Source organism: Crinia signifera, chromosome 8 (assembly GCF_055691185.1).
Source record: "Crinia signifera chromosome 8, ASM5569118v1, whole genome shotgun sequence".
Classification (NCBI taxonomy): Eukaryota; Metazoa; Chordata; class Amphibia; order Anura; family Myobatrachidae; genus Crinia; species Crinia signifera.
Genome location: NC_139224.1, coordinates 15422889 through 15450376, shown reverse-complemented (window position 1 = coordinate 15450376; position 27488 = coordinate 15422889). Strand labels below are relative to the sequence as shown.

Sequence of the window (27488 nt, the reverse complement as noted above, 5' to 3'; positions counted from 1 at the left end):
TGGCTGGAGGGAGGCCAATCAGAGAAGGGTTCGCAGTCACGCTGGGGTGGAGCTAAGCTTTGTGCCCCCGATGATGGGAGGAAAAGGGGTGTTTGGTATAGAGAGGAGAGAGGCTGACGCAGGAAAAGGAGGGGTGTCGAGACAGATGAGGAAAATGGGGGAGGGGGGATTATGGGTTACAAAGATGAGCAGAAAATGAGGGTGAGATGGACAGAGATGAGATATGGGGGTGTGGAGATGAGAAATTGGGTGTGGTTGACAGAGCTGAGTTATAGGGGTTGGGGCAGGCGAGAGACAGGTGATGGATGAAGGGGGGGACAAAGGCTTTGAAATTGAGGGAGACAGAGGTGAGAGATATTGGGTGAGGGGCAGATGAGAGATGGGCCTGAGGTCAGGGTATGGAGGCTCTTTGCAAGGTGCACTGTAGGAATAAGTGGGTAGGTAAGAATAAGGCCAGGGGTGAATATAAGGATGGCGATCCTGTAGTGTAGTTATGTAGGAGGTTCTGGAAGCTGCCTGAAGGACTGAGGCGAGGGTTCAGAGGACACTAGGGAGGGATTATCACAGGAGAGGGACCTTCCAATCCCTCTCCAGCAGCCACAAGCCGGCTGTAGTAAGTGCTACTGTGCACATGCCTGGTATCAGGAACTATCACTGGGAGATCATGTTAATACATAGTGGGAATAACTAAAAAGAAGAGACCTGTTGTGGTTGTGCCGTATTAGTACATAGGTCCCATAAGTGGCTAATCGCCCAGACTGACCTTTCCCCCCAGGATCTGTCCGCTCGGGGTGTGAGGATGATGTTCTGCTTATCCGGTGTACTAATGGCCGCAGTCACTGGAGCTGGGGGCAATGATTCCAAGTCACTGACTTGTGACTGTCTGAGATTAATGGCGACATTCACGGAGCGTATAAGGTGGTTTCCTAACGAGGCCGCTGTGCAGTCGCCATGGAGACGTAAGACGCACGGGCCAGTAAGTCTCACACACTAAGTATTCCTTTCATTCTGTGATCTGTTACAGGTGACGGATATGATGTATGTGACGTGAGGAACATGGAAACAGAGAATTTGCTACAGCGTGACAGGCCAGAGGGCAGGGTGGTACAGCGTGACAGGCCAGAGGGCAGGGTGGTACAGCGTGACAGGCCAGAGGGCAGGGTGGTACAGCGTGACAGGCCAGAGGGCAGGGTGGTACAGCGTGAGAGGGCAGGGTGGTACAGCGTGACAGGCCAGAGGGCAGGGTGGTACAGCGTGACAGGCCAGAGGGCAGGGTGGTACAGCGTGACAGGCCAGAGGGCAGGGTGGTACAGCGTGACAGGCCAGAGGGCAGGGTGGTACAGCGTGACAGGCCAGAGGGCAGGGTGGTACAGCGTGACAGGCCAGAGGGCAGGGTGGTACAGCGTGACAGGCCAGAGAACAGGGTGGTACAGCGTGACAGGCCAGAGTGGCACAGCGTGACAGGCCAGAGGGAAGGGTGGCACACCGTAACAGGGCAGGGTGGCACAGCATAACAGGCCAGAGGGCAGGGTGGCACAATGTGACAGGCCAGAGGGCAGGGTGGCACAATGTGACAGGCCAGGGGGCAGGGTGGCACAGCGTGACAGGCCAGAGGGCAGGGTGGTACAGCGTGACAGGCCAGAGGGCAGGGTGGTACAGCGTGACAGGCCAGAGTGGCACAGCGTGACAGGCCAGAGGGAAGGGTGGCACAGCATAACAGGCCAGAGGGCAGGGTGGCACAGCATAACAGGCCAGAGGGCAGGGTGGCACAATGTGACAGGCCAGAGGGCAGGGTGGCACAGCGTGACAGGCCAGAGGGCAGGGTGGCACAGCGTTACAGGAGATAGTGACACAGCGTAAGAGGGTAGGGTGGCACAGTATAACAGGCCAGAGGGCAGGGTGGCACAGCGTATACATAATCACTGGGCTCTGAAAATTAGCAGCCATGTGATCAGGTCTGAATCAGGCCCTTTGTGCACACACACACACACTACTGCACCACCCATACGCTGTGCCACTTTTTGTGCAACCATATGTGCAGTTGAAATACATTGACCACTGTGTGACTATCGCCATGGCGTCTGTCTCGGAATCGGCCCTGTAGAGACCCCTTCTGCCCCACAGTAGCTTTCCCCTATGGGACAATTCTATGTACTGTACTTCTATGTCCTGCTGCTCTTGGAATGTCTGACTGGCAGTCTTCTGTCTTCTCTGCAGTGTTGCTGTCACAGGAGCGCCCTCCAGTGGTGGATTAATAGATTACTATTTGAAAGTAGGTAAAGCAGGTGGGGATTTTCCTCATTGATTCTTCAATGTTTTTACCTTTAAAGTAGAATATTTATGATTAGCGTTACAATCGCTAATACTAATACTTTATGGTAATAGAAGCACAGACTCGGACTATGGTAAAACTAAAATTAAATCATTACTATCACAAAAATAATATTGGATTTAAACTAATTCCTAGTTAAAAAAGGCTTCTTCATATGTGAAAACATTCCTTTTCCTTGTATTTTCTAATGGTGACTGCAAAGTCCTGATTATTCAGTCTGTGCAGTGTGATGCCATTGCCGAGGGTGATTGGGGTACCGGCCATTCATATCCCTGTTATATGTCTCAGATATTTTGGAGATACCCTCCTAAAATCCTGATTTGCCTCTGAATTTAATTTACTAGGGAGGTGGAGAGATGGGGGGGGGGGTAATTTTAAAATGGGGGTGGTGGAATAGGTTAGGCACTAAAGATGGTTTTAGGATTAAGAGGTTGGGGGGGGGGGGGTAGGGGAGAGTGTTCCAAAAAACGAATTAAGAAGTGACTGGAAGGTTGCCAAAATGATATTATTATATTATTCTTTATAATTTTTTTACTTGTTATTTTTGGTTTATGTTTACTATTTTTATTATTATTTAATATTGATCTTTATCTTACTTCTTGTATTGTTCATCCCACTTATTCTATACACTTTATTAGCATATCCAGGTATTTTTTTGCTTTTCGCAACCTTCCAATGTCATAGACAACATCAGTGCTGGTGGCTGCCAATCATAAACTGTGATGACAACTATTGTCCCTCACCACATCAGTAAACCTTGGTATGATATATGAACACAATATTGTTAATTTAATATTTTTTTCTACATTACTCACTAACCTTTTGGCCTAGGGGTGCGTGGACACAATCCTGATACTGTAGGGTGCCGCGGACACAATCCTGATACTGTAGGGGGTGCCGGGGACACTATCCTGATACTGTAGGGGGTGCCGGGGACACTATCCTGATACTGTAGGGGGTGTCGGGGACACTATCCTGATACTGTAGGGGGTGTCGGGGACACTATCCTGATACTGTAGGGGGTGCCGCGGACACAATCCTGATACTTTAGGGTGCCGGGGACACTATCCGGATACTGTAGGGGGTGCCGGGGACACTATCCGGATACTGTAGGGGGTGCCGGGGACACTATCCGGATACTGTAGTGGGTGCCGGGGACACTATCCGGATACTGCAGGGGGTCCCGGGGACACTATCCGGATACTGATGTGGTGCCGGGGACACTATCCTGATACTGTAGGGTGCCGGGGATACTATCCTGATACTGTAGGGTGCCGGGGATACTATCCTGATACTGTAGGGTGCGTGGACACAATCCTGATACTGTAGGGGGTGCCGGAGACACTATCCTGATACTGTAGGGGTGTGTGGACACTATCCTGATACTGTAGGGTGCCGGGGACACTATCCTGATACTGTAGGGTGCCGTGGACACTATCCTGATACTTTAGGGTGCCGGGGACACTATCCTGATACTGTAGGTGTGCCGGGGACACTATCCTGATACTGTAGGGTGCCATGGACACTATCCGGATACTGTAGGGGGTGCCGGGGACACTATTCGGATACTGTAGGGGGTGCCGGGGACACTATTCGGATACTGTAGGGGGTGCCGGGGACACTATCCGGATACTGTAGGGGGTGCCGGGGACACTATCCGGATACTGTAGGGGGTGCCGAGGACACTATCCGGATACTGTAGGGGTGCCGAGGACACTATCCTGATACTGTAGGGGGTGCCGGGGACACTATCCGGATACTGTAGGGGGTGCCGAGGACACTATCCGGATACTGTAGGGGTGCCGAGGACACTATCCGGATACTGTAGGGGGTGCCGAGGACACTATCCGGATACTGTAGGGGGTGCCGGGAACACTACTCGGATTGATACTGTAGGGGTGCCGTACACAGTACTGTCTGCCCTAGACAGGACTATTTATAGCACAACCTACCCTTCTGGAGCTGTGGGGGAATACCCCAAAAATCAGGGGTCTCCCGCAGCTTCCGGGAAGGTGAGTGCAACCGGTGGAATCGTGTGCACCCAGCACTGGGATTGGGGGATATTGGGTTGTTTCACGTTCCCCTTCTGCTGAGTTTCGGAACCACGATGCTGAATGGCGAGATGTAGCGGACACTATGTTGCTCAGCAACCGCTGCAGGACAACAATACTACAATTGTCCAACGCCCACCTCTGTCATTTATATGGTGAGTGCGTAATTCCATCAAACTCCTACGCACCCGTACATCAGTATACGCTGTCATCACACTTGTATTGCATTATATCACTTTTACACACCCGTACATCAGTATACGCTGTCATCACACTTGTATTGCATTATATCACTTTTACACACCCGTACATCAGTATACGCTGTCATCTCACTTGTATTGCTGGGAGAGCATTATATCACTATTACACACCCGTACATCAGTATACGCTGTCATCATACTTGTATTGCTGGTAGAGCATTATATCACTATTACACACCCGTACATCAGTATACGCTGTCATCACACTTGTATTGCTGGGAGAGCATTATATCACTATTACACACCAGTCAGACCGAGAAAGTCCAGCACAGATCTCACTACCCTGTAATGACTGGAAACTTGCTGACATCATAAAGGGTTTGGTTCTAAAGGTCGACACTCTCTAGGCCGACCCTAAATTATCGACATGCACAAGGTCACTGACAGCAGCACATTCCCCACCTCACTGACAGCAGCGCCGCCCCCGTCTCACTGACAGCAGCGCATCCCCTCCTCACTCATCTCGTGAGCGCTTGCCCCTGGCAGGAGCCGGCCGCCGCTCTACCTCCGCCTCCCCCCTCTGTCTATCTCTTCACTGGCTCCCCATTCCTTTCCGAGTTCTCTTTAAACTCCTCACAACCACCTACAAGGCTCTCTCCTCCTCCACAGCTCCCTACCTCTCTTCACTGATCTCTATCCACACTCCATCCCGTCCTCTTCGCTCCATCGCTGACCGCCGACTGACCTCTCACCTAATCACCTCCTCCCACTCCCGTGTCCAAGACTTCTCTCGCCTGCCCCCCTGCACTGGAACAACCTCCCGCCACCCATCAGGCTTTCTGATTCCCTTACCTCCTTCAAGCGCTCCCTCAAAACCCACTTTTTTCGACTAGCCTATCCCTCCTCCTAACCTCTTTTGATCCTCTTATCCTGCCACCGTTCCCCTCCGTTCCTACTTATCCTATTGTTTTTCGTTCGTCCACCCACCTATTTTTAGTATGTTAACTCTTATGAGTAGGGCCCTCCTTCCTCACGTACTCACCCTACCTCTTTACCTCACCTGTGCTCCTGTCCTGTTCTTCCCTTCCTCTACTTCATCTTCAGTCTCCTCGACAATTTTGACACCTACTTCTGAACTGATGCTGATTTTAGTTCTACCAGCTATACCCCTATTTATACTGTATTTTTCAACACACCCTGTACGTTACCTCGTAATTTTTTTGTTTGCTATGTACGGCGCTGCGGACACTTTGCGGCGCCTTATAAATAAACGTACTACTACTACTCACTGACAGCAGCGCATCCCCTCCTCACTGACAGCAGCGCATCCCCCTCCTCACTGACAGCAGCGCATCCCCCTCCTCACTGACAGCAGCGCATCCCCCTCCTCACTGACAGCAGCGCATCCCCCGCCTCACTGACAGCAGCGCATCCCCCTCCTCACTGACAGCAGCGCATCCCCCTCCTCACTGACAGCAGCGCATCCCCCTCCTCACTGACAGCAGCGCATCCCCCTCCTCACTGACAGCAGCGCATCCCCCTCCTCACTGACAGCAGCGCATCCCCCTCCTCACTGACAGCAGCGCATCCCCCTCCTCACTGACAGCAGCGCATTCCCCACCTCACTGACAGCAGCGCCTCCCCCGTCTCACTGACAGCAGCGCATCCCCTCCTCACTGACAGCAGCACATTCCCCACCTCACTGACAGCAGCGCCTCCCCCGTCCACAGCTGAGATTATATATATATATATATATATATATATATATATGTGTATATATATATATACATACAGTGGTCGAAGTGGAAATTTTGAAGTGGGGGTATGGAAAAGTAAAGAGTGAATATAGTGCGCACCTTCGGACACCCCCCTGTCCATCAACGTCCCCTGCCAGACTGCCCCGTTGTACAGGGGTATTACAAAAGCACAATGGGCCTTATTCTGCTTGGAGCGTCCGGCCCGTACGCGTACGTCCCGGGGTTTTTTACGATCTGCGCATGTGCAGATACGCTAATGCGCCGGCGCGAACACTCCACAACGCTTACGGCCGGGCTCTCAACGTGCGAAAAAACCTGTACGCGAGCGTACGGGTAATGGGGCGGCATAGGGGCGTGTTGATGGGAGCGGCCGAAATAATGAGGGAAAATGGGCGTAAATATGGGCGTACACGGGGGTGTGCACCCAAAATGAGCGGTGCTACTACCGCACGATCGACTAAGGCACCGTTCGTTTCGGACGCCAAACAGGCGGCCGCCAACCGCCAGCTAAAACCACCCCTACAGATACCGCTTGCCAGCGTGCGTCTGAGTTGGCTAATTAACGCTGATTACTACTCAAACACATACACCTGAATGTAATAAGCAATGCTGCAGTCTATTAACTACAAACCATGATTTCACTGCCTGCAAGCCACACATGCAGCACGCAAACACATTGGAAGCTTATGTTTCTATACTTCTCCACATTTAAAGGTTTGTTTAATTTAAGGTAAGAATCTTTTTATACGCTAAGGTAGGTATTTGATAAACAGACACATTCACTACCTGCTTTCATAGACTTTACGCAGTAGCACACTCAATCTACACAAGTCGACATGTGTCAACGGCTTCACTCTAATACTAACATAGGTTTTGTATTTAGGATACACTAACATAAACCACATCTAACACCTACAAACGATGTTTCTGCAATGTTTGAAGCCCATGACCACTATTTTCCACACAATCTTTGTATAGTACCCCAAATTATGACCTGTACCACTATCTCATCTGCTATGATTTGGATTTCACTACACTCTGGATGTAAGATGCCACCAATCACATTATTGCACTCTCATCTCTCTAACAAAGGATTCCTACATCTGCTTATGACACTGTCAAATCATATATATTTTAAAAGTTATGCATGTTTGTTCACAAGCTAATTTATCATGTTTGGCCCATTCACACATCTTTTTTTAGGGAGGACACATATGAATTCCTACACAAATGTACCTTTTCACCCTTGTTTGTCTGCCTCACCCACTCCATGAGGAAAGCATTGTTCTGGACCTGCTTTTACCTACTAATGTAGGAGCTACCTCACCTGCACACAAACTGCTTTCTCACCTATTAAGTTGCTCTGCACATGTGCTGACACAAACTAATTAGCAGGGAAAAGTTGGATAGGAACATGGGAATGGCCATGGAGAGGGTTACACATGGGAAACTTCCACCACACTTCAACAAATGTTCAAAAATACCCTGGTCAGTAAGTACACATAAATCTAGTATTTGTTTCACACAAGAAATTACACATACCACAATTTTGATTTAATTTGTAAAATAAATTTATTTGCTGTTCAGCATCACAGCTTGACACTTTAATGTGAGAAATCAAAAAAACAAATAAAATAGACACACAAATAATAAAACAGCCAGAACAAGAGGTTGCATATCTCCAAACATGTGTTACCCTGCAAATGCAATGGTGAAAGAAATAGGGACACCAGAATACGTACTGCAACAACCAGGGTGAATACTAAGCAAGATACACACCACCAAAAAAAAATATCCTGCATTTGTAGAGGTCAAAATACGAACTTTCATGCCCATGGCACGCAAATGGATCGATGGGCAACTCAGGAAGCGGATGTCCAGTGCAATTTAAACCTTTGGCCTCCAACCACAGAGGAAGTGAACCAGGTCTCATTTGGGCCCTTTTTTGCCCCTTTTAGATGGGGCCTTGGGGACAGGGGCCTTTGGGTCAGCTGGCTTTCGGCGTCTTCCCCTAGTCGACACAGGAGGGTCAGCCGAGGTGGAAGGTTGGGGAGCAGCTTGGGGTGGGGCAGCAGATGGGGGATTGTCCCTTAGGGACCTGGCGGTGGACAGCTGCTCCGCAATAAGTTCATTCTGGCGGCTGAGGTGTTGGCCAATGCTTAGCATGCCAGCCGCCAGAGTTTCATTAATGCGGTTCAACGCCTCAACCTGCAGCTGGTTTGTGGCCTTCCACTCCGCCAGAAAATCCGCCACCTGCTGCTGACGGATCGCAGCATCCACCCCTTGCTGCTCGATCCTGTCCAGCGTCACCAACAGGCTCTCACTCAATGTCTCCTGTGGCTGGGGCTGGGGGCGACGTCTTGGTGGAGGCTGGACCACCTGCTCCACCTGTGGCTCTGCAGAGGCCGATGCTGCCGGTACATCCTGACTTTCTGCTTCTGCTAGGATAAGAATTGAAAACAATGTCACCATCACATACGCAATAAAAAATATCTTTCTAAATACAATGCATTACTGTGACTTACCATCAAAAGCAGCAGCAAAGACCTCCACCGGGAGCTCACTGTCCATATTGGAGATCCCCCTGATCTCCCCCACATCGATCACGTCACTGGAGTCCAGCTCCAGGGGGGTAAACTCCAAATGGTCAGGCATAGGACCGCTCCCGGTGGACATGCTGTGGTTGTACCGGTCAGTCATCTTCCTCTTCAGGGCACTTTTGAAGTCAGTCCACCTACAAGTTTAAAAATACAAATATCACCATGAGATATGTGCACCACTGTGCTACGTGTAGGGTTACCACCTAGTCCCTTTAATTCCGGACACATGTTACTTACACAGGTTCTGTGGCAGTTTAAAATTAGGTGAAGTGGAGTCTTGAAGTCAGCCAGCCACAGAACCTGTGTAATTAATATGTGTCCGGAATTAAAGGGACTAGGTGGTACCCCTAGCTACGTGACATTTCCTAGTGTGGGTGATCTTTTGTGCCATGTGTGGCCAAATATTTCTTTGATGGACAAAACCATGTGCACTGCAGGTGAGGCAGGTGTAAAACCCCACCCAAATCTGATTATCTCTGCACAAGTAACACCTGCCTCACCTGCAGTGCACATGGTTTTGTCCATCTAAGAAATATTTGGCCAGAAAGAGTGAACTAGAATAAGGGCCTCAGTTCCTGCTGGAGACTGCTGAACAAATTGCCCTGACAAACACACTAACCTTTTCTTCACCGCGTCCCAAGTTCTGACCACTGGTGCCACCTGGTTCACTTCCTCTGTGATCTTGTCCCAAAGGTTTCTCCTTGCACTGGCACCTGGCTTCCTGGTTGCCAATTCAATCCATTCGCGTGCCCTGGGCACGAGAATTCGCATTTCGGCCTCTACAAATGCAGGGTTTCTCCTTCTGGTGGTGGTATCCTGCTCAGTCATCACCCTAGATGTTGCAGCACGTTTTCTGGTGGCCCCAGCTCTCTCACCATGCACCTGCTGGGTCACACCTGTTTGGAGAGATGCAACCTCTTGTTCTGGCTGGTTGCTTGGCCCTTGTGGAGCTGGTGGAGGTTCACCAGGGCCTGTTACTGAGGGGCCCGCTTGATCTTGCAGGCGACTCCTCTCTTGGGCCCTCCTTCTCCGCTCCTCTTCCCTCTTCTGTAATGCTTGAAGCATGGATTCTGCTTGTGCTCTCTGCAGAGCGTCCTCTGCTGCTGAATCGTCAGTCAGACATGTTTGCAGCAATTGTGTGCTGCATCTGACTGAATATTTATATGTTAATCTCCCGCCACGAACAAGGGGGCGTATATTTTTCCCCGCAAGGTAGATGCAAATTTACGCCGATATTTCCCGCCGATAATTGCCGCTTAAATTACGCAGGTCTCAATGCACCTGATCAATCACCCGTATATGTATATACACAGGTTGTGGAGCATTGTGGGCTACATCGTGAAATGTGTGCACCTGTCATTCCAATGATGAGTGTTGTCAGCTGGTATCTGTTGGAGTTCGTGTATGCTTTGTGAGTCACATTTCAAAACATCACGTTATAATGCTTTCCTTACATATGTAATGTGTATGAAATTGTCATACAGCAACATGTTGCATTGTGGCCCTTTAGGCAGCGTAGTTCTAAGTAGAGGGTTGCGTGTATTATTTTCCGCCTACTGTATATACAGTACTCCTCCCCATGCATATCGCTGTATCGTGCCCCCTTTAAGCAGCGTAGTTATAAGTAGACGGTTGCGTGTATTAATTTCCGCATACTATATATACAGTACTTCTCTTCATGGCAATTGGTGTATTGAGCCCCCTTTAAGCAGCGTAGTTAGGAGTAGACGGGGTGCGTGTATTATTTTCCGCACACTGTAAATACAGTACTTCTCTCTTCATTGAATGCATGCTGTTGGTTGTGGTGTGTATATCGGAACGGTCCGCGTAAGTTTCTATTCGCATCCAGTTTGTTAATGTAAGAAGGATTAATAAAGTTAATACCAAACAAACAATTTTTTACACCAATCAGCAAGCACCAAAAGTGATATATGTACCTGCAATTAATAACTGCGCCATTGCCACCATGACTTCAACCAGGGCTAGGGCGTTTTCTACCCAGGAGCTATTGGCCTTGGTTGAGGTCATGGACTGCCGCCTGGGGCCCAGGGGCCCTTATGTATCCAATATGGAAAAGCGGCGGGCATACAATGCTGCCCGCCGGCTAATTTTCGCCAGGACCGGCGTGGACAGGAGCCTGGCTCAACTGGAGCGGCGCTGGTCGGACCTGCGCCGGCGGCAGCCAGTGTTGCTCAGCACACTTCGCCGCCATATTGCCCGATGTACGTTTTTATTTACTAGTATGCCTGCGTTATTTTGCAAATGTTTTCTGTACTTTTTATAAATGTGTCCCTGAGTATGTGGGTGTATATGGGGGTGTATATGGGTGTATATGGGGGTGTATATGGGTGTATAGGGGGTGTATATGGGGGTGTATATGGGTGTATATGGGGGTGTATATGGGTGTATAGGGGGTGTATGGGGGTGTATATGGGTGTATAGGGGGTGTATATGGGGGTGTATATGGGTGTATAGGGGGTGTATATGGGTGTATATGGGGGTGTATATGGGGGTGTATATGGGTGTATAGGGGGTGTATATGGGGGTGTATAGGGGGTGTATATGGGGGTGTATATGGGGGTGTATATGGGTGTATAGGGGGTGTATATGGGTGTATATGGGGGTGTATAGGGGGTGTATATGGGTGTATATGGGTGTATAGGGGGTGTATAAGGGTGTATATGGGTGTATATGGGGGTGTATATGGGTGTATAGGGGGTGTATATGGGGGTGTATAGGGGGGGTTTAAGTAGTTGATCAGTTTTTGGGTGTAGGATATCAAATAGTTTGCATGATAAATGTCTGAAATTTCACAGCAATGATAATTTTGAAGGTTATGAGCATGACTAATGTGAATTTTTCTTTCCCCCTTTTTTATGAAACCCAATCTTCGATTTCTATGCCATCAACATGAACATTTCAGCACGGGCAAGGGCACGCATTGAAGCCCGGGAGCAGGCAGCCCGGGACCAGGCAGCCGAGGAGGAGGAGGAAGAGGAGGAGGAAGAAGAGGAAGAGGAAGAGGAGGAGGAGGAAGAGGAGGAGGAGGAGGAAGAGGAGGAGGAAGAGGAGGAGGAGAAGAAAGAGGAGGAGAAGAAAGAGGAGGAGGAAGAGGAGGAGGAGGAAGAGGAGGAGGAGGAAGAGGAGGAGGAGGAAGAAGAGGAGAAGGAAGAAGAGGAGGAGGAAGAAGAGGAGACCCAGGGTGCAGTTTTCACCCACACAATTTCCCCATCCCCCACCCCCTCCACAACCCCCACCCCCCCCCTCCCCACCCCATTTCCAACCCCCCTACACCTCTCCACCACCCACCCCCAAACCTCTCCACTCCCCAGTAACACCCAGTACCTCGGGCCAAACACCAGGACCATCCTCCTTGCTCCTGCCTTCCCCAACCACTCCACAGCCAACCAGCGGCGCCCAGGATGGCTCAAGTAGCCGTAAGTAAATAATGTGTCTAATGTTGACCTACACATTTCTACACATAAACAATCACAACAACCACATATGTGTATCCAACATCAACATTAGTTGCAACATATCACTGCAGGGCGACCATGAGGTGTGTCCTGTCCTTCTCCAGGAACAAGGGTCCCCTTGGTGGTTTTTTTGAGTGTGGCCATGCCTCACCCCTTGAATAATTGACATAACAGTACATCCAATGAGATATCCGACATTAGTGGTGTGGTAGTTATGTGGCTCCAGGTGTTGGGTAACTCCAGTTCCCAGCATGATGTGCAACACAGGGCCAGATTATAATGGAGGCGCAAGGGGTCAGTGCCCCTGGGACCCCCTCTAGCTAGGGGCCCCCTGTGGTTGTCATTTTTTTTTTTTTAAAAAGACAATGTTTAAGTTATGTTTTTTTTTTTTAGCTAAATGTTTTGTGCATGGGTGGGGTAGTGCTGCAGCTTCACCTATCTGCCAATGTGACAATGATTTATGGTGCTGAGCATCGGGAGGCAAGGCACACTGATTGCACAAGTGTGCAGTGCATTTCTGGGAGTTGACTAAGTCCCATGACACTTTGCACCAGAGGACAGAGGCTGAGAAGTTTGTGCTGAGCTCTGATTGGTGGAGCTCATTACATACTTCTCAGGTCCATGGAGAACAGCAGCAGCAGCTTAGTCATAGGAGGGTTTTTAATCAGAGGCAGCACTAGGACTGTGAGGTCTCCTCCAGAGTAAGGGGCAGAGGGACAAACACAGGCTTTTCATGTGGTGTGTGTATATATATATATATATATGGTGTCTATTATTATTCCGAGTGCCGCCAACCCCCTGTCTATATATATATATATATATATATATATATATATATATATATATATATATATATATATATATATATATATATATATCCCCTGCAGGTAACCATTGACCAAGTTTATTCTGCCTTTACTCTATGTTTTGACAGTATAATATTCGCCCATGCAGTGTGCGGCCAGTAATGACAAGTGCAAGGGGGCCCCCCGCTCTAAAGTACCCCGGGCCCCCCAAAGGCTTAATCTGCCACTGGTGCAACTTAAATGTAGAGATTGTTTTGGTAATAGTGTGTGAGGCCATGCGGATGCATGCTTTACAAACATAGCTGTAGGCCTATAATTTGTACAGCAATGTCCTAAATTTAAAATAGTAAGGAGTGCTTAAGCCACAACAATGTCATAACCCTTAAATAGCACAGGCTAATTGTGAGGTTAGAGGACAGTCCCCCCAAACCAAAGTACCAATTGGGATACAGCATACATTCATTGATGAAGGAGTAATTGAATTAATGTTATTTACTATGTACAGTATGTGCGTGTTAACATATTTTTTTTTAGTACTGTGTTTACAGCAGACCCATCTTCAATGTAGTTTAAAAATGTATGTGGCCTTCACACATAACTCACAACTTTTTATTATGTACAAATACAACAAACATTTGTGTATGTTATATATTAATTTTTTTTTTTATCCCTTCACTACAGACACTGAACAGCAGCAGGAGGAGGTGGCAGCCCTTATTCGGGAGATCTTCCTGACCCTTTTTTATTTGCAACTTCTTTTTGGCCTACTGGAGGCCCGCATTTAATTTATTTTTATCCCCCCCCCCCCCCCTTATTATGTTTGTTATAAATAAAAGTTTATATTGTGTTATAAATTGCCTGTGTTTTTAATAATAAATATGTTAGAGGGCTTGTAAGGGTAGGTACATACAGATGTGTAATGTAAGTTATATTAGTAATTTGAGGTGAGGGGTAATGATTGATGTGTAAATGTGTGTGTTTTTGAGTAAAATAACACATAGTGAAAATGCATGAATGTTTAATGTTTTTCGATTAAAACATCACACATAACATCAGGGTAGGTATACATGTTACACATTTTGGACAAACTAATTATGGACATAATTTAGTACATATACAGAAACACCAACATAACTTGATTTAAAAGTAACAGCAATATGGGGACACATAGATAGTGATTAAAATGCCACATTAGAACATAACAAATATACATGTAATGTGGTTTAAAATGTAGTTTTATTAGGTATTTATTAAGGTAGACAATTGAGTTAATAGAAAACAATAATTGAATAACAAATAGATTAATTAATCAATTGTCAGATTAGTAGTTGAGAGGCAAGATTTGCAGGTCCATATATGTGAAGGGTATGCCAGCGTGCACGGACGTACGCTCACTCTCACGAGCGGTGACATAAGCTGAGTTTTCCATTGAAAACAATAGGGACCCGTCCGTGCAAGCTGGCGTACGCTCAGATCGCCGCAAGAAGGCGGTGGGGAGACGGAGGAAAGACGGCCGTAGACGGCGCCGTACGCTCAGTTGTACGCCTGTTGTCGGAGTGCAAGGGCTGGCCCGTCCGCGTACGTTGCCGTACGCTCATTTGTACACCACTCCCCTTCTACGTTATTTCTGGCCGTACGTAAGCGGCTGATTTGTGGGTGGACTTAACCCTAACGGCCGCGTACGGCTAGCGTGCGGTAATTGTGAACGTACGCACGTTTGGCCGCTCCGATCAGAATAAGGCCCAATATGTGCTGCTGAGTGATCAGAGAGCATCCTGTATACCGCCCCACTTCGACCACTGTATGTATATATATATATATATATATATATATATATATATATATATATAATCTCAGCTGTGGAATTATTGGGCCAGGCTCCTGAGGCTCCCCATCTGTGGACGTCCAGGACCCCTTCCCAGGACTACAGTTCTATGGCTGCCACTCTACCTATTGCCAGAAGGTAACTGTCATACTGTGTGTATATATATATGTGTGTGTATATATATATATATATATGTATACTTTTTATATATATATATATATATATATACATCTGGCAGGGGTTATGTATGTGTCCTCCCCTACCCCTCCCTTGCAGGAACCTAAACCCCCCATTGCTTGACCCTAACCCACCCTAAACCTATCCCCCCACCCTACAGCATAACCAAACTCCCCTTCTCTGGCCTGACAGTAACTGATACTCACCAATGAGGATGACAGCTGCCGGTATTACGGTGTTGGCATCCTGATCCGTGTCGTTCTTCTGATGGCAGTCAGGATGCCAGCGTTGGTATATTGAATACCGGCATCCCGACCATCGGGATGCTTAGTGCATCCGGTGAGCAGGACGTACAGGGATGTTTTACAGTGCAGAGAAACTTCTAGACTGGTCAGTAATATAGTCCAGGGTATAGAGAGGTCAGTAGTGTAATACAGGGTTGCCGACTTTAAAAAAATCCTCTCCGGGAGAAGCCCGGAGAGAAATCTTGCATTACGCGTTTTGGGGGCGGGGCTTAACTGTGATGTCATTAAGCCCCGCCCCCATTACGAAAAATAGCCTAAATAACTGTTATCCATGGAGGGGCGGGGCTAAAACGTCACGATTGTGCCGTTTTAGCTCCGCCCCCTCCCCTGAGACCCGCGGATTGCGTCATATAAATGCCGCGATCGGGGGGCTCAGTGGGGGTCCCCCTGATTCCGGGAGGGTTGCCCACCCTTCCGGGGGCCGGGAGGAAGGACCCGATTTTCGGGAGACTCCCGCAAATTCCGGGAGGGTCGGCAACCCTGGTGTAATATGTGCAATATGCGATCCTATCTCCCAATTCATTACAGGGGGGCGGAGAGAATTAGATTTGGGTGAGGCATTTTGTTTCTGTGCAGGGTAAATACTGGCTGCTTTATTTTTACACTACAATATAGATCTCACTTTAAAGTAAATCCCCACCCAAATCTAATTCTCTTTGCACAAGTTACATCTGCCCCACCTGCAGTGCATATGGTTTTGTCCATCTGAGAAGGAATTTGCCTTTTGCAAGTGAACCAGAATAAGGGCCAGTGTCCAGGATCTCCCAGTAGAATAATGCCCGGTACACAACAGGACAATGGTGCTCGTAAGGAACGTAAGACCCGCTGACGGCGCCGACGACCCGCCGCGAAAATGCCCCTAATGTGATCGCGATCCGATCCCGACCCCCACCCGCTACAATGGTCGTTTCTGAGATCCTACCTGCAGTGGATCGGGATTGCATCAAAAGGGCAGCGAAATGGCCCAAAACACGGACGATTTACATACAATCGGTCGAGATTGTATCTAAATTGGCTCGTTTTGGGCCATATCGTCCTGGTGTGTACCCCACATAAGTGGTCAAACTCTGGCCCTTATTAGAGGCCTGTGTGTAATGGGGAAGTATAGAATGGGACTGTGCATTTGCAGCCCAGGCAGTAGTCACCGGGAGGCCTGTATATACCCGATGTGACCACATGATGGCGCCAGTGGTACAGCGTCCCTGTTGTAGGATTAATGTGCATTCAGCGTGTTTATCAATTACTGTTATTTTTCAAGTGCGGGAAAAGCGGGAGGCAGAGTGCAGTAAATTAGCTATTTCAGGATGGATGGCAGTCAGGAGAGCTCTTAAATTAAATGCACCTGTAGCTGGCATACAATGGAGGCTGCCATTTTATGGGATGCAGCAATATTCATTAGAATGGCCGCTAATTCCCAGGAATTCTTCTGGGCTCACAGACTGCACCCAGCAAATGTCACTATACAGAGACCTGCCTGTATATGTGCAGCAGCTCTGACCCCGGAGCAGGTGCAGATTTAAGGGGGGGGGGGGGGGGGGGGCGAACGGGGTGGTCGCCCCCCTAGGTCAGTGTAATCACTGCGGGGGGCAAGTGGTATACTCCTCACTGCTGCCATCCGCATCTGCACCCGCACCTACTAAGTAATGATTGTAGTGATGATGGGGAGATGATGACGCCGCCTCTCCCACCCAGTAGCTGATACAGCTGGGCTTTCTCTCCCCATCCTGCCGTCCTATTGGCTGGTGGGCTGTAAATTAGGTGGTTTGCCACCCTGATTGCTCAAAGACAGTGTGGGTTGGGCTGTGTCTGCAGCACTGCCCGGCGGGCACACGGTGTATGTGTGACCGGTTACAGGATGAAGTCCCCTGATGAGCGGGAGCAGCCACAGCCTGGAGCTCCCTTGTTAGTGCACTGTCCGGCTGCACATACTGTACAGTGTGTTTGCAGTGCAGACCCCCCATGCTGGGTTTTCTCTTTGACATTTATTATTGTTTTTTTCTTAATTATTATTATTATTTGGGGGCGGGGGGACAGTCTTACAATTGGAGGAGTCAGGAATGGGAAGGGGAGGAGTCAGGACTGGAGGGGGAGGGTCAAGTTTAAACAGTAAACCGCCTCCCTAGAAGAGAAGTCTAGATCCGCCACTGCCCTGGAGCCGTAGATCACATCCACAAGTCTGTTACAGATGGGAGATCTCCAAATGGTATCCTGCCCACAATGGCCCTTATTCTGGTTGACCCGCAAGGCTGCAAATTTTGGGGACCGATTGAATCAGAATACCCCCCAATGTCTAGGTCGACCACTAATGGTCTTCCATAGTCTACCAATTATACCAGCACTCCCAAATTACCTGTATGTGTGGTACAGTGGTGACAGGGTGCTGTGTGGTACAGTGGTGTAGTGGTGGCAGGGTGCTGTGTGGTACAGTGATGTAGTGGGTGCTGTGTGGTACAGTGGTGTAGTGGTGGCAGGGTGCTGTGTGGTACAGTGGTGTAGTGGTGGCAGGGTGCTGTGTGGTACAGTGATGTAGTGGGTGCTGTGTGGTACAGTGGTGTAGTGGTGGCAGGGTGCTGTGTGGTACAGTGATGTAGTGGGTGCTGTGTGGTACAGTGGTGTAGTGGTGGCAGGGTGCTGTGTGGTACAGTGGTGTAGTGGTGGCAGGGTGCTGTGTGGTACAGTGGTGTAGTGGTGGCAGGGTGCTGTGTGGTACAGTGGTGTAGTGGTGGCAGGGTGCTGTGCGGTACAGTGGTGTAGTGGGTGCTGTGTGGTACAGTGGTGTAGTGGTGGCAGGGTGTTGTGTGGTACAGTGGTGTAGTGGTGGGAGGGTGCTGTGTGGTACAGTGGTGTAGTGGTGGCAGGATGCTGTGTGGTACAGTGGTGTAGTGGTGGCAGGGTGCTGCGTGGTACAGTGGTGTAGCGGTGGCAGGATGCTGTGTGGTACAGTGGTGTAGTGGTGGCAGGGTGCTGTGTGGTACAGTGGTGTAGTGGTGGCAGGGTGCTGTGTGGTACAGTGGTGTAGTGGTGGCAGGATGCTGTGTGGAACAGTGGTGTAGTGGTGGGAGGGTGCTGCGTGGTACAGTGGTGTAGTGGTGGCAGGATGCTGTGTGGTACAGTGGTGTAGTGGTGGCAGGGTGCTGCGTGGTACAGTGGTGTAGCGGTGGCAGGATGCTGTGTGGTACAGTGGTGTAGTGGTGGCAGGGTGCTGTGTGGTACAGTGGTGTAGTGGTGGGAGGGTGCTGTGTGGTACAGTGGTGGCAGGGTGCTGTGTGTACAGTGGTGTAGTGGTGGGAGGGTGCTGTGTGGTACAGTGGTGTAGTGGTGGCAGGGTGCTGTGTGGTACAGTGGTGTAGTGGTAGCAGGGTGCTGTGTGGTACAGTGGTGACAGGGTGCTGTGTGGTACAGTGGTGTAGTGGTAGCAGGATGCTGTGTGGTACAGTGGTGTACTGGTGGCAGGGTGCTGTGTGGTACAGTGGTGTAGCGGTGGAAGGGTGCTGTGTGGTACAATGGTGTAGCGGTGGCAGGATGCTGTGTGGTACAGTGGTGTAGTGGTGGCAGGATGCTGTGTGGTACAGTGGTGTAGTGGTGGCAGGGTGCTGCGTGGTGTAGCGGTGGCAGGATGCTGTGTGGTACAGTGGTGTAGTGGTGGCAGGGTGCTGTGTGGTACAGTGGTGTAGTGGTGGAAGGGTGCTGTGTGGTACAGTGGTGTAGTGGTGGCAGGGTGCTGTGTGTACAGTGGTGTACGGGTGGGAGGGTGCTGTGTGGTACAGTGGTGTAGTGGTAGCAGGGTGCTGTGTGGTACAGTGGTGACAGGGTGCTGTGTGGTACAGTGGTGTAGTGGTAGCAGGATGCTGTGTGGTACAGTGGTGTAGTGGTAGCAGGGTGCTGTGTGGTACAGTGGTGACAGGGTGCTGTGTGGTACAGTGGTACAGTGGTGTAGTGGTAGCAGGGTGCTGTGTGGTACAGTGGTGTAGTGGTGGCAGGATGCTGTGTGGTACAGTGGTGACAGGGTGCTGTGTGGTACAGTGGTGTAGTGGTAGCAGGATGCTGTGTGGTACAGTGGTGTAGTGGTAACAGGGTGCTGTGTGGTACAGTGGTGACAGGGTGCTGTGTGGTACAGTGGTGTAGTGGTAGCAGGATGCTGTGTGGTACAGTGGTGTAGTGGTAGCAGGGTGCTGTGTGGTACAGTGGTGACAGGGTGCTGTGTGGTACAGTGGTGTAGTGGTAGCAGGGTGCTGTGTGGTACAGTGGTGTAGTGGTGGCAGCGTGCTGTGTGGTACAGTGGTGTAGTGGTGGCAGGTAGCTGTGTGGTACAGTGGTGACAGGGTGCTGTGTGGTACAGTGGTGTAGTGGTGGCAGGGTGCTGTGTGGTACAGTGGTGTAGTGGTGGCAGGGTGCTGTGTGGTACAGTGGTGTAGTGGTGGCAGGGTGCTGTGTGGTACAGTGGTGTAGTGGTGGTAGCGTGCTGTGCATTGGAAGAGCAGTGGGAGATTGCTTTGCACCTGATATTTCATCCTCTGAAAGCGCTAATTATTCCCCTCATTAAATGTGACAAATGTTGATGCCTCCTGTTAGCCTCTTATGAGATACCCAGATAATTAGTTGTCATTACACGTCACTAATTGCCACCGGAGCACTTTATTAGAGAGGACAGTCAGGCTGGCAGAGAGTAGGCACTGGGGGGGGGGGGGCTCCTGATGTACAACTGACCTCGTCCCACTTTCCTTATTAACCCTCCGCATACTGCTCTATATGCAGCCAGTCTGAGCATCCACTGTCAGTCATCCTCTGTCTCTCTCCTTGTCCTCACATCACTTTATCTCTCTCTCTGCCTCCAATGTCCTCTAATTACAGGCTGACCACCTAAATGCCATGTACTGTATGTAGCGAGTATGACGCAGCCATTGTGGTTCTTTCTCTTTTGTCATTTATTTGTTCAGTTTCTAGCCCCCCTACACCTCACAGGGGCCCTATGAATAGAGTGCAGCAGCCTCCTGTTCTGTTCCCCTCTCTTCCCCCGCTCCCATCCGTCTATCCCCCCTGTCTCCATCCCTCTCTCCCGACAGCTCACACCTTCCACATTCAGACAAAAGACTCGTGAAACGCGCAGTAAATTGCTGCTTCCTCTCTGCCAGTTCTGAGTGATGCATTTAACACTTAATCAAAATGGTTTGACAATATAAAAATGAGGTTGTGAAATGTCATTATTGTCCCATAATGTACTCCGTTTGCCGAGACTCTCTCTCCCTCTCTAATATATTCCCTGATTATTTTATGGAGGTTTTTTTTTAACTCATTTCCTTGATATTTGTTCATCTTCTATAGATTGAGAATATGTTAATTGTCTGTATTATTTCATCATATCTGTCCTGCAACACAGATCAAAATGCCCCCGAACATAGCTTCCTTTATCGTACAAAGTTGGGTAATGGTAAAGTTGGGGCTTTTGTCCCCCTTCGGGAACCACTGTATTGCTAATATCCTTGGAACCTCAAACGACTGTCCTGTAATGGATTCATATAGTGGTGCAAACAAGAGGTTAATTCATACAAAACAGTGGGATTTTCTTTGCTGTTCTGGAACTCCTCCTCTGGAATATTAATTTAGCTGAAGCTGAGATTAATTGTGCAATATTGATGCTTCCAGACCCGCCTCTCCTTATCCTACAGCTCAGCGAAGCTGGTTATGTGCGACAGTCCAGCGCTGCATTCTGTACAGTCTCTTCTGATCTATGGGCCTTATTCTAGTTCACTCTTTCTGACAAAATCCTTCTTAGATGGACAAAACCATGTGCGCTGCAGGTGGGGCAGATGTAACTTGTGCAGAGAGAATTAGATTTGGGTGGGGTTTTACTTCAAAGTGAGATATATATTGCAGTGTAAAAATAAAGCAGCCAGTATTTACCCTGCACAGAAACAAAATAACTCCCCCAATTCGAATTATCTCTGCACATTTTACAGCTGCCCCCTGCAGTGCACATGGTTTTGTCCATCTAAGAAGGATTTTAACCAGAGTATGATGTTGCCTGGATGACTGCATGCATCACGCACCCAGAAAAAAGGCGGTGTTAGGATCACTGACCCTAATGGCAACTTACCTCTTCCGTATATATCTACTAGCAAGCTGTTAAGAGTACCGCGTTATTGTTAATTCTATTAGTAAATGGCTACAATTTGATAGGTGCACATGGATGTTAACAAAGGAGGTTAATCCACACGTTGATTCCAAACCAAAGTAGTCTTTATTGAAGATAACAGGATACATGTGATAGAAGATAAACAGCACTCAATATGATAAGGTATCAATTTCTTCTGAGCTAAGTACTGTACAGTCATACAGCAATGGGTTGCTCCAATAACAAAGTGACAGGCTTGGAAATAGGCAGAAAATGTTATAGAGTAAAATAAACAACATGCACCTGCAGTCTAAAAAGCCAGACTCAGACATGTCGTATGATTGTGGCTGGTGGTCATGCACAATAACACTCAGTAAAGACACTGCTTGTAGTGTTAACCATTTAACTACATGTCAAAACATTATAATGAAGAGAACGTAACTACCCTTTTCTGGGTGATGACTTGCCCCAAATGTGGTGATCTTATAATTTGTCCATCTCTGTGCTAAAGACCCTCAGATCTACCTCTCCCTTCCTGACCTCCCCACCTCTCTGCTCTCTCCGGTTGTCTCTCAGCTATTTCTTAGTAGTTGTCCCAGTAATTTGTGTAAGACTGAGCTGAGCATGGAAAGTAGGGAAGTAATTATACCACTCCACAAGGCACTAGTTAGACCTCACCTGGAATTTGGAATGTAATTCTAGGCCCCACTTTACATTACTGAGCTGGAGTAAATCCAGAGAAGGCTAACCAAGCTAATTAAAGGGATGGAGTCCTTTAGCTACGAGGAAAGATTAGATAAATTAGAAATGTTTACGCAGGAAAAGAGGCGTTTAAGAGGAGACATGCTTAACATCTACAAATATATCAGGGGACAATATAATGAACTATCAGGCTCCCTCTTTGCTTTGAGGTCAGAGGCTAGGATGTGTGGGCATGTTCTCAGGCTGGAGGAGAGAAGATACCATACCCTTAGAAGGAAAGGCTATCACATCTAGACCATACACTGATAGGTCCTGTAAAAAGAGGTTGAACTTGAGGGACGTTTGTCTGTTTTCAACCTAAACTGCTCTGTAACGATGTAAATCTTCTATCTAAAAGTTCTTCTATCTTACTGACTCTGTGATATCCGCATCTCTGCCCTCTCCCATCTCCATCTTAGACACTTTCTTCCCCAGGAGGCAACAAAGACCCTCATGCACTCACTGGTCATCTCCCAACTAGACTACTGCAACCTTCTCTAATCTTCCACCAACCTCCGCTTCAATCCTTAATGCTCATCATGGTCTCTTCTTCTTCTCCATTCACTCTGCATCTTCACCCCAACGTCTTCCAGGCCCTACACTAGCCAAGGCCATAAAGGACTTTGCCTTGATGATCTACAGATCTTCTCTAATCTCCAAGAAGGTGGAATTCTTGTGGCAATAAAGAATAAATAAAGAATATGTAATGTTCTATTAAAACTAATTGTATCCAATCCTTTACCTTCTCCACATGGATTATCTGTAAATCTGGCATTAATGGAAGCGATGGGATTGGCAGGTTCGGTACTTGTGTATTATCACGGCGCCCATCGCATTGCATACCAAAAGGCATGCGATGCGATATCGCGCGATGTTGTACAATGTCATACAATGCGATGCGATTAAAAATTGTATAAGCACCCTAATGGGTGCTTACAATGTTAAATGCACCCCCAAGCCACTCCCCCACTATAAACGTGAACCCGAAGCGTGGCAGTACGCGTCCTACGACCTTTTCATACCCCCACTATCCACGTCGTGAAGTTGATCTTATAAAGTGTAGTGAGCCACCGAGACCAAAGCGTGGCGAGGGGACGCGGATACCTGTGAAGCCTGCGAGGGGACGCGGATACCTGTGAAGCCTGCGAGGGGACGCGGATACCTGTGAAGGTATCCGCGTCCCCTCGCGGGGCTCGCCACGCTTTGGGCTCGGTGGCTCGCTGCGCTCGCCACACTTTATGAAGTCAACTCCACGCCGACGTAGATAGTGGGGGTATGAAAAGGTCGTAGGACGCGTACCGCCGCCCCTCGCGGGCTCGCTGCACTCGCCATGCTTTGGGTTCACGTTTATAGTGGGGGGTGGCGTGGGGGTGCATTTAACATTGTAAGCACCCATTAGGGTGCTTAAAAGCACCCATTTGGGTGCTTATACGATTTTTTATCGAATAGGGGGCTAAAATCGCATCGCATGCCATCGGGTGCGAGGTATGCGATGCAATGAAAACATTGCACGATCAATATCGGGGGCGCCGTGATAATACACAAGTACCGCAGGTTCTTCAGGGCTTCCTGGAAGGTGGTCGTTAGACCCAGCTTCTTTAGTGAATGGACCAAGGATCTCCTGCCAGATTGCTATCTCCAGGGCTTTCTCCAGAAGCTCTTCCATCTACATCATTTGGTTGGCTCTTTCCTGACCTCTGACCAGTTGCAGCTGACGACTACACTGAGCTCTTCCTCCAAACAGCATACAGTTATCTCTGCAGACATTATTATGTTGGGATGATGGATCACCCAGGCAGACTAAGGCGTTCCGCCACGGTGCACCGCTAGTGTATATATTATGGTGCTATGCACTAAGCGCAGAAGGAATCACATCCTGCTGCTCACACATATCAGGCAGAATCTCCAACTGCACACCTGGCCTTCATGTGACCCCAGCACAGGTATCCCCAGCACAGGTAACCCCAGCACAGGTAACCCCAGCACAGGTAACCCCCGCACAGGTGACTCCAGCACAGGTAACCCCAGCACAGGTATCCCCAGCACAGGTAACCCCAGCACAGGTAACCCCAGCACAGGTAACCCCCGCACAGGTGACTCCAGCACAGGTAACCCCAGCACAGGTAACCCCAGCACAGTTATCCCCAGCACAGTTATCCCCAGCACAGGTAACCCCAGCACAGTTATCCCCAGCACAGTTATCCCCAGCACAGGTAACCCCAGGACACGTAGCCCCAGCACAGGTATCCCCAGCACAGGTATCCCCAGCACAGGAATCCCCAGCACAGGTATCCCCAGCACAGGTAAGACCAGCACAGTTATCCCCAGCATAGGTAACCTCAGCACAGGTAACCCCAGCACAGGTATCCCCAGCACATTATCCACAGCACAGTTATCCCCAGCACAGGTATTCCCAGCACAGGTAACCCCAGCACAGGTATCCCCAGCACAGGTATCCCTAGCACAGGTAACTCCAGCACGGGTATGCTTCAGCCTCACCATGGGGGTTATTCTAGTTCATTCTTTCTGACAAAATCCTTCTTAGATGGACAAAACCATATGCACTGCGGGTGGGGCAGATGTAACTTGTGCAGAGAGAATTAGATTTGGGTGGGGAAGTCGCACTGTTCCGGGATGTGCGATTTCCACGGCACACATCCCGAAACAGTGCGACTTCTCCGGCACACATCCCGGAACAGTGCGACTTCTCCGGCACACATCCCGGAGCAGTGCGACTTCCCCGGCACACATCCCGGAGCAGTGCGACTTCCCAGGCACACATCCCGGAACAGTGCAACTTCCCCGGCACACATCCCGGAGCAGTGCGACTTCCCCGGCACGCATCCCGGAACAGTGCGACTTCCCCAGCACACATCCCGGAGCAGTGCGACTTCCCTGGCAAGCATCCCGTAACAGTGCGACTTCCCCGGCACACATCCCGAAACAGTGCGACTTCTCCGGCACACATCCCGAAACAGTGCGACTTCTCCGGCACACATCCCGGAGCAGTGCGACTTCCCCGGTACACATCCCGGAACAGTGCGACTTCCCAGGCACACATCCCGGAACAGTGCGACTTCCACGGCACACATCCCGGAGCAGTGCGACTTCCCCGGCACACATCCCGGAACAGTGCGACTTCCCCGGCACACATCCCGTAACAGTGCGTCTTCCCCGACACACATCCCGGAACAGTGCGACTTCCCCGGCACACATCCCGGACCAGTGCGACTTCTCCGGCACACATCCCGGAACAGTGCGACTTCCCCGGCACACATCCCGGAACAGTGCGACTTCCCAGGCACACATCCCGGAACAGTGCGACTTCCCCGGCACACATCCCGGAGCAGTGCGACTTCCCCGGCACACATCCCGGAACAGTGCGACTTTCTCGGCACACATCCCGGAACAGTGCGACTTCCCCGGCACACATCCCGGAGCAGTGCGACTTCCCCGGCACGCATCCCGTAACAGTGCGACTTCCCCGGCACACATCCCGAAACAATGCGACTTCTCCGGCACACATCCCGAAACAGTGCGACTTCTCCGGCACACATCCCGGAACAGTGCGACTTCCACGGCACACATCCCGGAGCAGTGCGACTTCCCCGGCACACATCCCGGAACAGTGCGACTTCCCCGGCACACATCCCGTAACAGTGCGTCTTCCCCGACACACATCCCGGAACAGTGCGACTTCTCCGGCACACATCCCGGAACAGTGCGACTTCCCTGGCACACATCCCGGAGCAGTGCGTCTTCCCCGACACACATCCCGGAACAGTGCGACTTCCCCGGCACACATCCCGGAACAGTGCGACTTTCCCGGCACACATCCCGGAACAGTGCGACTTCCCCGGCACACATCGTGGAGCAGTGCGACTTCCCCGGCACACATCCCGGAACAGTGCGACTTCCCCGGCACACATCCCGGAACAGTGCGACTTCCCAGGCACACATCCCGGAACAGTGCGACTTCCCTGGCACACATCCCGGAGCAGTGCGACTTCCCCGGCACACATCCCGGAACAGTGCGACTTTCTCGGCACACATCCCGGAACAGTGCGACTTCCCCGGCACACATCGTGGAGCAGTGCGACTTCCCCGGCACACATCCCGGAACAGTGCGACTTCCCCGGCACACATTCTGGAGCAGTGCGACTTCCCCAGCACACATCCCGGAACAATGCGACTTCCCCGGCACACATCCTGGAGCAGTGTGACTTTCCCGACACACATCCCGGAGCAGTGCGACTTCCCCGGCACACATCCCGGAGCAGTGCGACTTTCCCGGCACACATCCCGGAGCAGTGCGACTTCCCCGGCACACATCCCGGAAAAGTGCGACTTCCCGGACACACATCCCGGAAAAAAAGTGCGACTTCCCGGGCACACATCCCGGAGCAGTGCGACTTCCCGGGCACACATCCCGGAGCAGTGCGACTTCCCCGGCACACATCCCGGAGCAGTGCGACTTCCCCGGCACACATCCCGGAACAGTGCGACCTCCCCGGCACACATCCCGGAACAGTGCGACCTCCCCTGCACACATCCCGGAGCAGTGCGACCTCCCCTGCACACATCCCGGAGCAGTGCGACCTCCACGGCACACATCCTGGAACAGTGCGACTTCCCGGGCACACATCCCGGAGCAGTGCGACTTCCCCGGCACACATCCCGGAGCAGTGCGACTTCCCATACACATCTGTCCGCTGCCCTGTACGGGGACACGCAGGCCAGTGAGCAGGTCTGAATCGGGACCCTTGTGTGTGTGTGTGTGTGTGTGTGTGTGTGTGTGTGTGAGGGTATGGATCATTGGATAGGCAGCAACTAGGTCGACACCACTAGGTCGACATGCATGAAGGTCGACATTGACTGAAGGTCGATATGGGGTTCGGTCGACAGAGTCATTAGGTCGAAATGGGGAAGGTCAACAGTCAAAAGGTCGACATGGGATTTTTCACCTTTTTTTTTTGTCCTGAATGTCGACACTAAAAAAGTGCAATGCTCCCCTCGCATGACTCGCTGCGCTCGGCACACTATTTTATTCTCCCACCATGCCCTAGTGGATGGTAGGGCATGGAATACCGCCTGTCGGCACATGTC

At 50.0% G+C, this 27488-nt stretch overlaps 1 long non-coding RNA gene across 1 annotated transcript; it reads left to right on the top strand.

Moving 5' to 3' along the window:
• Positions 1-1221: 1221 nt before the first annotated feature.
• On the top strand, positions 1222-22969 carry LOC146026944 (uncharacterized). Its single transcript, XR_014454589.1, has 3 exons — positions 1222-2285; positions 21707-21824; positions 22802-22969. It is a non-coding gene; the product is annotated as an uncharacterized LOC146026944 (long non-coding RNA).
• Positions 22970-27488: the final 4519 nt, after the last annotated feature.